We start from the raw sequence: 12,611 nt of genomic DNA, 5'->3' as shown, positions 1-12,611 counted from the left end.
TCTGAACAATTAGAAGTGTGACAACATACCCCTCAGCTTCTTTGCTCAAGAATTCTGGACAAAGTAGGCCACTCAAGTGGAGAAGATGGATAAAGCCCTGACTACAGCCTCTGTGACTCGGGCTCAGTTAGCAGCTCAGGCTAACTGACAGGGCATCAGGGGAAGTGTGGCCATCTCAGTTAGGGAATTCATTGGTAATGCTTCCTATGGGTAGGCATGGTTTAAAGAGGGGAGTGGCCCTTGGATGTGTCAATGAACATGGGCTGGGTGTGGGAAAAGTAGGTAGGTCATATTTAAACCCCCATAAGGACAGCAGACCCCCCAGGGTGCCCATAATTTCCTTGCTGGCCCTGACATAAATTTAGGCATTGGACCAGGGGGTGAATTGGACTGCTGGTAGACCCAGTGTATGACCGTGTGCACTGGGACTCTTGTCAGAATGATGGGAAAGACTGGAAAAAAAATTCTGGACAAAGCCAAAAATAATGGAGGGGGATAAAGAGACAGTTTTAAATATAGTTAATAGAACTACAGATTTTGCATGCATTTTCTGAAAAGCAAGTGTAACCTCTAATTTGTGGCATTACTGACTGACTGCAGTCCTCAACGATTTTCCATAAAATAAGAAATTTGATGTGAGACAGGGCAAAAATATGATGCAAAATTCTGGCATTTGGAAGGTGATCTGTGAAACTAAAACCTCAGTGATTTTCCTAAAAATCAAAAGTTTTATGAAGGACAAGGCAAAAATGTGAAGCAAAATCAGATACAGTTGAGAGATATAGAGGCCAGAGTGTGGCTACAAGGTACCAATCCAGAAGTCTGACTTTCTGTAGAAAACTATAAAAGATAGCCTGTCTCTTATGTTTCTGGAGTATAGTATTGCTCTTGGGTTTCATGTTTTACATTCATTCAGAAATGCTTTGAACAATTTTCTTTTCAGTGCTGCAGTGTTTTACAGTAAAGAGTAAACTGTGCATGCTGCAGCTGTGCGATTTATCGTAAGACTTCCAACAGAACTACTGAGAAATATTTTGTGTGTCCATGTGAATAGTAGCCTGCCTGTGTGCATTCGTGCCTGTGTATGCTTTCAAGATTGGCTCTTCTGGTGTTTTTTCTAGCTTGTCAGTACTTGGCATTTTGAGTACCAACATTTCTATATGGAACCGTTATACACACTGAATAATGTTGGGAGAGTGCTTCAGCAGTTTGTGGGATTCTACAGTTCAGGTCTTTGGGCTTCACCAAACATGAAGTAGGCAGGCTATACAGAAAAAAATCATTGCTTTGGTAGCATTGTGATGCTGTACTGGGATGCCTCATTCTCCTTACTGATCCTTGTTGTGTACTGTATTATGTCTGGGAAGGAACAAAGTCAGGTTTGGCAGGCCCAGTGGTTGAAGAGAGGCATAAGGAGTAACTGATGGTCAGTTGTGGGGGATACTAAAAAAAAAAGACGTACAATAAAGAGGGTACAGGCTTACATTATACAAATGTATATTTACATTTTCTCTAAATCACAGTGAGGAGTATTGTATATTAGATTGTAGTACCACTGACTGTTGTTATATACATTTTTACCATAACTATAGTGCTTTTTTCCTATGCCTGTTTACTTCCCTGCCTTGTTGATCAGTGGTCTCCACCATAGGTTTCAAACATATTTGTTTCAGATACTGTGAAGGACCAACACTGCTCAGGGAGAGATGAAATGGAGCTGTCATCAAGGCAAGCAGGAACATGTTTTGCATCCTGTTGTAGATTTTTCTATGAACTTGCACTGGGGGCAGGACATTTTCTTGTTTTGTTGGCCTGGGGTCCTTCTCTTGGCTGGTGCTATCTGTTGCTTATGAATGAACTCAGATTGTCCACAGGCCATAGAACTACTCAACAGACCTACTCCACTAAAATCACAAAAGTCAAAATGCAGGGAAATTTCCATGTAACCCCCTCATCTGGACAGCTGACACGATAATCGCATAACCATGAGGCCCTAGAATGTCTTTGCCTTTCAGTTAACAAAGGTACCACATAGGAGTTTGGTTAGGACTTGGAACACATCATGGTCTTTGCTACCTTCTGTTGCTGACAAGGCAAGTGTCTGATTGTTGGGAGCAGATACAGCAGACTAAATTCCCTTTCCTCACCAGGATGGGTGAGGTAGTGTTAGCCATTCATTCCCATCCTTCCCCATTGCTTCCTCAGATCCCAGGCTTGCTAGTCAAACATGGTCCTTTGGGGGTGCACCTCAGGGCTTCATCCCTCTATGCCAGAGAGCCAAGTTGGATATATTAAGTATACACTAACTAGGTCATATGGGATGCAAGGAAAATAAAAATGTGGTGACTTAATGTGAAACAGGGGAGGTAAGTCTTAGAACAGAAAACAGAATGAGCAGTGGAGAGATGGTGGTAAAGATTAAGGATCTAGAGAGAGAATATTGGGTAGATGGCAGTCAGGTAAGAGAAGGAAGCAGTGGAGAGATGGTGGTAAAGATTAAGGATCTAGAGAGAGAATATTGGGTAGATGGCAGTCAGGTAAGAGAAGGAAGTGAGTACCAAAATAAAAGATGGATAGGAGGAGGCTAGTGAAGTACATATGCAGGTGAATCTTAGGTTGGAGAACAATCCTAAGAAGTCCTGTAATATTCAAGTAGGTGGGCTTTAAAAGTTAAATAGCTATTAATCATCCTGAGGTACTTTGGTAGGAGTTTCCAATTAATAGCTACCAGTCATATAATAGGATCATATGAAAGCATGGCAAATTAGTCACAAGACCATTTATATCTTACCAATACCCATCCTCATGCTGTACCCTCATTACAGGAGCAAAAAGATGTTATCTATGTACTGGATTACTAACTGGTCTTGTGAAACATGAATGTACCTCTCCTGGGCATAGGAAAGACCAGCTGCTATACAGTTTTGGCAGCTGAGTCCAAAGAGACCGTAAGTAGTATAGAATAATGTAACTTTGTATGCAAGGGAGATTTACAGTATGGCAGCATGTTCTGGAATGAGGAGACATGCAGGTTTTGCAGGTGAGAAGCTATGAATCTCATGAGAACTGGAAATCCTCATGAATGTGCTAATTTTATTAGTAAGAACTGGTGACTTTTAGTGTTTCTAGTTCTAGGACAAGAATGGAAAGTCCATTTATCAGATATCGCTGAGTCACTTTTTTTCCAGTAGACCACAAGATTTCAGCAGTAAGGAATGCAGTCACTTAGTATTTATACTTCAACTGGCATGAGGCTTTGAGAAAATCCAAGAGTTGGGAAGGTAATGGATAGAGTAGTATCCAACTAAATGCAAAGACGGTAAAGGACAAGGTTCACTTACTTGTAGCACCAGGATATCATGTAACTTCTAGTAGCATGACTTTAGTTTTTTTATGTACAAATCTGGTGAAAGTTTTCCTATAGTATTGCTTGAAGGGCTGTTTTAGAAGCCATAGTTTGAAGAGTAAAATGCCTTCTGCATAGGGTGCACAGGAGATAATCTGGTATATCTTGCACGAGTTGGGATGTGTGTAACATATGTAATACATCGATGGGATGTGTGTAACATATGTAATACATCGATGTCTAGTGTGTGATACACAAGACATCTTGTACTTTTGGTATATGGAATGCAAGTTGATATGAGTGGTAACGACATGCGCTGTGAACTGATTTCCCCAATCCTACAGAGATTTTATGTACTACACAAACTATACCCCATGTAGATTCCATTTTCTGTCCCTTTCTCTATTTATTTTTTTTATATTATTGTTTTCAGATTTGTTTTGCTAGGATGATGTAAATGTGTAGATTGCCTGTCGAGTAGGTTGTATATCTTTACATGAATGAGCTGTATCCTGGGTAGTTTTCTACTCTGATTCTGAAGTGTTCTGATCATTTTGAATGTTGTGGATAATCTTGTAATAATGGATTGTTGCGTGTTAGATTAACATTTGTTAGTTTGGAGTTTAGCTATTTGTTTTGGATAATTTAATGTTATTTAGTATTACTTTTTTAGTCTTGGGTCCAGTTTGATTGTTAACACTATTTTTTATTGGCTGCTGTGCTTCATGTTTTGTTTTATTAATTTGTTTCAATAATTGCATGTTTTGTTTCTGAGTGTTCTTTTGTGTTGGTATTATTTTTGTTGAGGATCTTGTGTGCATTCTGTTTGTACAGTATGCTCAGTTTCATTTTTCTTTCCTTTTAATTGTAAATGGGACAGAATTACAAACATTGTGAGGCTAGAATGGTAATATATTCTGGATAACTTTGCTAAAGTTGTGATAAACATTTGATGATGTGGGTAGGACAGTAAATCGAATAAGCACAGTGTTGACTTTCAGAATATCAATGTACAAACATCAAAACACGGAATGTCGATACATAGTGAGCATGTTTCTAAGATTACCCCAGAGCAGGCTAACCCAACAAGAGTTGCCCCATTGTACCTCCCATATTAACTGCTTATTATACATATATTAACTCCCAAGATCACACAACTGGGGAAAGAAGTATGCCCTACAAAAATTGTTGATTTCTTAAACTTGTCAACCATCAGTTTCTGTCGACCAAGCATATGTCAATGTTGTGTTTATTCGATCAATAATAATAAACACACACGCGCAGGCATTTATTCATACTCATTGCAAATACGCATATGTGTGTATGTGTTTGTGTATATTTGCATGAGTACGTTGGAGAGGGTGAATGGAATATGCTATCCAAAATGCATATTACTGCAAGATTATGGAATGAGATTTACAATGAGTGAGAAATCAAGTTCCTTTAATCTTATAGTACAAGATGTAACTTGTTCTCTAATCTTGCAGTACAAGACAGTTTAAGTATCATAAACTAGAACCTAATATATTTCATTCACCAACTTTTTACTGCCTTATTTAGTGTGAATTATTGCTTCCCTTTATTTAATAAGGGGTTGGAGGTTAACATAATGGTTAAGGTATTTTACCTCCTAGACAAGAGTCACAGGGTTTGATTCTCACAAAGGAAAATGACTAGTCTTAAAATGATCCACAAGGACAGCTAACCTAGTACTTACCTATGAACCTGTGAGGTTTGCTTACATTCTCTGTTGACTTATTCACTGGGGCTTTAGGTGGTGGCTGTAATTTTTTGAGTGGGCTATCTTGTGGCTGATTTTCCTACTGTAATTCTTTTATGGTTTCAAGTGAGTATTCAGTTTTTTAGCTAATAAGGGTTACATTAAGATTTGTTAGTTTTATTATTTAAGTAGCTTTAATTATAGTTGCCCAGGATCTAGACTGTTTTGCCAGTAATGCCATTTCCAGTTAATTGCCCGTAGTTCTATTTTTATTTTATTTTTTTACTACTTTTTTTTTTTACTCTAAAGACAGAATCATGTTTGTGTGGTGTGGTGGTTAGGTGTGGAAGTTATTTTGGATTGTAGTGTTTCATTTTTTGTGTATACAATGTATCAAGTTGCATTTTTTTCTTTAGCTTAACTACAGGTGATGATAGAAGGAGTTATTCATAGATATTTAGTAAATTCTGTAGTGCATTATTGCATAAAAATGAGTATGCACAATTAGGCAATTTCATAGAGCCAGATAGTTCTATTGGGCAGTGGAACTGAAGGTGCAGAAAAATGTATATTAAAATCATGACAGTATAAAGACGTGCAACTGGAGAAGTGAAGTCTAATGATTGCATAATAACATGCAAATAAGGACAGTGAAAAGCGAGTTGTGATTCACATTCATTGAACACAAGATGGCCTAGCTATTTGTGTCACGTCATTTAAGGTTAGTCACCTGTGAACTGAGGAAGGAGCTAGGAACTAACCTTTGTATTTAAAGGGCAAAATAAAACATTTCAAGGCTTTACTGGAAAAGCTCACTCAAGCCTGCAGTGACGGGAAAGTTAATTTGTTTTTCCTTGTATTGCTTTCTTGTGTTTTGTATTGTTTTATGGCCTTATTCTGTGTTGTATGTTGTGGAGTATTTTCATACATTGTCTTTTAGTTGCTATCTATTGCATATTTAAACTAGGAAAGAAACCAAAACTGTGTGTCTCATGAGTCGCACAGAAATTACATTTCTCACTACCTTCTTACTACCCTGGTGGTGTATGCATTCTTAAACTCACGGTCTCTGTTGTTGCCCACCAGTTATGTTAATTTGACCAATACTTTCATCCTTCTCCTCTTTTCATTAGCTGTTTTTATTAAATGCAAAGTTATCATTTTGTGAAATCACCCCCTTTAAACTATTTAAATTTATTAACTCTTCCACTGTTTTCCTGTTTTCCAGAGCTTATCTAAACAAATCTGTGTTGATTTGTGATTGACTGTGTATCTGCTTAGTAAGAGAAATATTATTTTGATTTACATTTTATTTTTACCATTGTTTTTCACTGTAGGACAGAAGGAATAGCTTGTATGCAAAAATATTTGCTTTGATTTGTTGGTTTGCCTCTAATTTTCATTGTTTGTTGTTAGAAAGGGATAGGTCTTAGACAGGTAACCTCTAGCCATCCCAAGGGGGCCTAGTCAGTTATAAATTCACAGACTGCAGAGAGGACAACCCAGAGCTTATCAGAAACAATCCTGTGCTGGTTTGTAATTTTTTGATCTTTACTGTTAAAAGGGGTGTGAGTGTGAGCAACAGTGAGCAGAAGCTACTGTGTGATGTAAAAGAATTCCAGCTTTTGTCTGACTTTCACAACTGGTATGGTCAGAGCAATGACTTTTTCTACTTAATTTAATAGTTGGTTGTATATTGTTTGTGTGATTTTTGTCATAGAAGTTGTTTGATTATCCTTTTCTTTTATAATTCTTTATTAATTTTCAGCTGAAAATGGATTCCTTAAATTAGTATGTTGTTAATGATTTGCTAAAGCACAAGTATTTTGTACAGTGTACTAAATAAGATATATAAAATATATTTATTTAAAGGTAACACCTGATATCACTGGTAATACCTGATAATTCCGGTGATCTGTGTTTCTCATGTCAAAAGTTGGATGATTTGCTTACCATTATTAATAGTAAATTTTGTTTTATTGATTAAGATTGCACTTGTCTAATTGACACAGCTTACAGAACTGTATTTACATATTAATGTCTGGACTGATGAGATAAATAATGTTAGGCTAAGAACAAATGGAATGCATTGTCTATTGTCAGTAAAGATCACTCATCCTCTATGAACAAAATAATAGTACTGACAACTTTGGAATTCTGGATGCAAGTATTCAGCAATCTGATGATTCAGAGCATATAGAGGAAAAAACAGAAGGGAAGAAGTTCACAACAAATACAAGGATGAAAAAAAAAAACTGATTAATGTTTAAAAGCAAACAGAATACATACATAACAAAAACAGTGTCCCTAAGCACAGATAACGGGGAGTAATATTTTCTACCAGAAAACCTTCAGTCTACAGAAAAAGATGGCATTTTTCCAAAAGAGAAGGTAGAAAAAAGAGGCACTGGGCAGGTGAAAAGCAAGAAGTCAAAATTGAATGTAGAAAGATCGAAGAACATTACTTTAAGAAAAAGAGGAGAAACGCAAAAGTTGACAACATGGCTCAAGCTGTGGATGTACAAAGCCAGTTGGATGAGAAGTGTATGCTTGCAAATGTAGTAAGCATGAAAACAGTGGGATTAATAATACTAATGGTGATGAAGATCATTCCTTTGAAGCAACTGATAAAGCAGTTGTTACTCAATTAAAACTTGAAGATTCTTCCAATTTTGTGAGAAAAGATATTCTTGTAATTTGAGATACATGTTTTAGAGGAGACAAAACTTACATTTGCAAAGAGGGGTTAATAAACATTGAACAGTGTTTTATGCTTGCCATGGTCAAAACAAAGGATATGAGAAAGACGAAAGGCCTTAGAATGCCTTAACGTAAGGAAGTATGGATCTTTTTTATTCATGTTGGCACAAGAACTCTCTGACTATTAGTAGGAAACTTACAGCTCTCTTACCATGGCTTGTACAGGCATTAGGAAGTATTTTTCACAAATCACATATAGAAAGGAGTGTCAGATCACGATGAATGAAAAGATTTTTGGATAAATATCTGAGTGAAAAAAGTCTTGTATTAAAAAATGGAAATGTGTAGAGCATCTGAGCCTAATTTTGAGGACAATTTTTTAGACAGGATGGTGTCCACTTGTCAAGATCAGGGAAGAGAATTGTTGCAGCAGATATTTGCAATATTTGACAAACACAGGACAGCATTTTTTCCAGGGTGAAAATTTAACTGTTCTCAGATAGCAACATTTGATGCAACTCTGATAGTTTATGCTAGGAACATTAATAATGAAGCTTTTTTATTGGAAAATGTGCTATATTCCCACAGGATTGATGTTGTTATTGTTTGTGAAACATTAAGAAAAACAAGTGCGATGTAAGAACACAACACGTATAAAAACTCAAAAACATTAATCCACCAAGGGAAAGTCCAGAACACAAGATGTATTTTTTAGTGCTTTTGTTCTCTAATTTAAAAAAACAGAACTTCATCATAAAATACACTCAGGACTCAACAACCAGTTTAAAAAAGTAGCTTGAAAATCATGTGACTTGATGTAACCAGTCAGGTGAATACCATGTCATTGTAATTAATCAGGATAGTTTGCACCCTCCGTATATGAAATGGGGCATTGTAAAAGGCCATCTTATTAGATTAAGTAGGCTCACTATGGATAATTCCATTTTTCTAGACAAAACAAAAAAATTGCGAAGATTTTTTTTTTAATCATGGCTAAGACAGTGATTGCTTGATTTAATATAGAGACTGAAGTTTTATTGCTTAGAGAAAACAAAGCTCAACCAGTCTTGTCTAAAGACCTAGTAGCCCTTGCATTGATCACTGACTATGTCCGTGAGTCTACTATGACCAGTAGTGTGTCATTTGTGCAAGCTTTAAGATTTATTACAGGTAATTGGAAAATAGTTTTGGGAAACATGGAGTTAGCTAAAGCTGTAGGCAACAGGACAGTTTTCAAGTATAAAAAGCCCTTCAATTTGAAATCACTGTAAGAGCATGATATGTCTGTGATGTCCCACTCCATGACCTGTCAAACATTGGGCACCTACCAATGTGGTTGGTGCAAGCAATGCAGATACATGAGCAATTCCTCTAAATTTTATTTGAAGTCTTGGAATTTGAGCATTTGGGCAAGTGACCGATTTGATTGTAAATCTATGTATGTTATTTACCTAGCCTCCTGTGAATCTTGCTCTTGTTTCTTTATTGACAAAACTGTCAGATGTTTATCTAGATGAGTTTATGCTCATACACTGGCAGTAAAGAAGAAATATCCTAACAATACTCTTGCATGCTGTAATCTGCACATACTTTAAGAAATGTACATTATTTGTCCTTGATTCAGTTTGTGCAGACAATTTTACTGTTGACTACAAAACATGGCTGGAATGTTGTGTCTGCTTGGCAAATCAGGTTAAGAGTGGGTCAAGCTCCTGGATAAAATGAGACGATCAATGTTAAATGTTTTTTACAAGTACAAAAACTTTAAGTATGCAAGGATTTATAGAGTATTGTTTAGTGCCCTTATTCACCAAGTGGTTTTAGTTTGGGCTCATATTTAGTGTTTGTTTAAAGATTTAGTTTAAGGTATTCATCTGATTAGTTACAATGATGTGATTACAGAATGATTGGTTACATCAAGTCACATGATTTTTAGGCTACTTTTTAAAAACTGGTTGTTGAGTCCTGAGTGTATTTTCTGATGAAGTTCTGTTTTTTTAAATTAGAGAGCTAAAGTGCAAAAAAATACATCCTGAGTCCAGAGCCTTGCCTTGGTGGATTAACGTTCTTCAGTTTTGGTACATGTTGTGTTTGTAAATCTTGGTTAAAGAACAATGACTGGAAACTACATCCTGAGTCCAGAGCCTTGCCTTGGTGGATTAACGTTCTTCAGTTTTGGTACATGTTGTGTTTGTAAATCTTGGTTAAAGAACAATGACTGGAAACTATATTTCTGTCAGGGTATAAATGTTTTTACTGTAACAGATATTCCAACTAGGTGTTATTATAGGGATTAAATATTATGAGACCTGTGATTATTACATGTTCAGTGGTAACAGCAATACTGTAGATTGTGTAAATGTGAGACAAGACAATCCTGGAACATATAACAATTGTTTGAGTATCTAGACCACCAAAGACAAGTGCTGATGGCCAAGAGGAATTCATGCATTTCTTACACAGAACATAGAAGGGAAAATAATAATGGCTGGGGACCTAAATTTACTAGAGACAGATTGAAATAATGTTGATTCAACATTAGTAAGGACATTTATTTTTAACATATGTTTAGGAACAACAATTGCTTCAGACTGTAAAAGAGCCTACCAGGGAACAGAACATACTAGACATCTGTTTGTATTCCCACTGTTGATGTGCAGTGATCATGGGGGTTATAAAGGTTGATTTATTGTTAGATAATTTTGCCAAACTGAAATTTAAACCAATGCTCAGAAGGTTAATTACAGATTAGATGGAGGCAAAACCTTTACTATGTAAAACTAACTGGAGTGAGGTGTTCAGTGGAAAAACTGCAGATGGAATGTGGAAATTTTTGAAAGAGAAACTGAGTGCAGAAAAAAATAAGAAAATGTTTTTTAACATCAGGATCTAGGCATACAATGACAAGGGGATATATTTCTATATGAATAAGATACCCAATTAAGGTGAGAGACAAAAAAATATAAGACCTGGAAAGGGGTTGAACTACAACTTTGAAAAATGAAATAAACAAGCTGGACAGACAAAGTGATGAGGTCAAGAAAATTTTGAAGAAAATTTATAAGATATTGGGCACAATAGCAAAACACCTTATTGATTCATAAGAGGCATACAAACTGATAAACTGTGAGTAGATTTTAAAATTTATTTTTGGGCACAACAGATTATATTTACTGTCTTATGCAAAGCAGTTTGGCTACACAAAGCAGGTGATAAATTGTCCTAGTGGTATCCAGGTAACCTCAGATACTGAATTGGATCCAAACAAAGCACAGGGAGGAGAGGGAATTAGTAATAAGACCTATGCAAAATTCCTAACAATCCCTTGCAAATGGACCCACCTGAGAGGGCTGCTGCATTCATGTCTGACTTCTACCAGCACCCAAACAGTTGCATAGAAAAGTCAGCATCCATCTGCCCTAAATATAATGGTAAATTCTGGAATTAGCTTCTCTGCTGGAGCTCCCGTATTAATATATGTTTAAACAAAAGAAGAAAAATAATGAAAAGTTGCAAGAAATCCCTCCCTACGTTAAGACTACACTGAAACATGCCAGCAAGAAACTTAAAAATTCTGTTAGAAAATATAAAGCAAAAGCAGAGTATGAACAATGTCTAACAATGCACTGAGCTTATCCATAACAATATTCCAACTTCAGGGATACAACTAATATAGTAGAAGACAAATTTAATGTCAGCTTTATCCCTCCAACCCAGAATGTTGCTTCCATTGTCCCTGTGAATTTAGTTTTCCCTAATTGGAATAAGTCTTAGAATCCCTGTCAAAGGTTAAAAATAGTACTTCCATGGAACCATACAGTATACCAGGCTGTATTCTAATCTGTGCCAAGTATGCACAGTCTGAGCCTATATTTAAACTGTTTAACATCAGCCTGTTTACAGGGTTTATTTCCCTGATGCCTGGACAACAGTCACTTTTTCACTTTAAATGGTATTTAAGCTCAAGTGACTTTGCGATGATGATGATGATCATCATCATCATCACATGCAATGTGTACTAAGGAAAGCAGCAAACTCAGATGAAGTCATAGCACATCATGATCAAGATGTTTGGGTGGATTAGGGGAAAAAATGGCTCCCAAAGACACTCTTCACAATATATAGAAAAAGGTGCAACACAGATGACCGGAGAATAACTATTCTAGCATAGGTGTACAAGAACAAATGGTATATTCCCTAATGCATCTTTTACAAATATATCAACCCCTTGTCATACTGCATGAAAGTGCTGAAGGGGGTGATTGATAAACTAATATAAAGACTAATAGAATAGTAGAAAGATAGGAGTATTTGGTTTGGATTGAGATCAGTATACAGTACGAACAAACCAAAGTTTGTAGTGATACAAATAGCATAGATGAGGAAAGATTCCAAGTGGGCATTCTTAAACATGGAGAAAGCATATCACACGTTCCTAAGAAAGGTGTTTTGGGTAATCCTGCAGTGGTTCAAAGTCCAAGAAACATTGATAGAATTAGTGCAGGTTATGCAAAAGACCCAGTGACACATGACACATGTAATTACAGTGTTCACGCTCACAGAGGGGTTCCCAGTGAAACTAGATGTAACCCAGGATACAGCTTTGAGCATACTTCTGTTAATGCTGGTGATGAACTATGTCAACAAGCAGATTGGAGGGGACATATCAACAAAGCTGCAGGGTGCAGGTGATGTGGCACTATAAGCAGACTTTAAACAGGAACTTCAAATGATGGAGAACTGAAATGCAAAACAGAAGACGTGTGGGATGAAACTGAGTACATACAAGACTGATCATGGAAGCAAGAAGATGAAAATTGAGGTAGAAGGTAAAGTAGTGGAAAT

The sequence above is a fragment of the Protopterus annectens genome, chromosome 2.part1 (assembly GCF_019279795.1).
Source record: "Protopterus annectens isolate FY-2018-M chromosome 2.part1, PAN1.0, whole genome shotgun sequence".
Lineage (NCBI taxonomy): Eukaryota > Metazoa > Chordata > Ceratodontiformes > Protopteridae > Protopterus > Protopterus annectens.
This window is presented reverse-complemented; position numbering follows the sequence as displayed.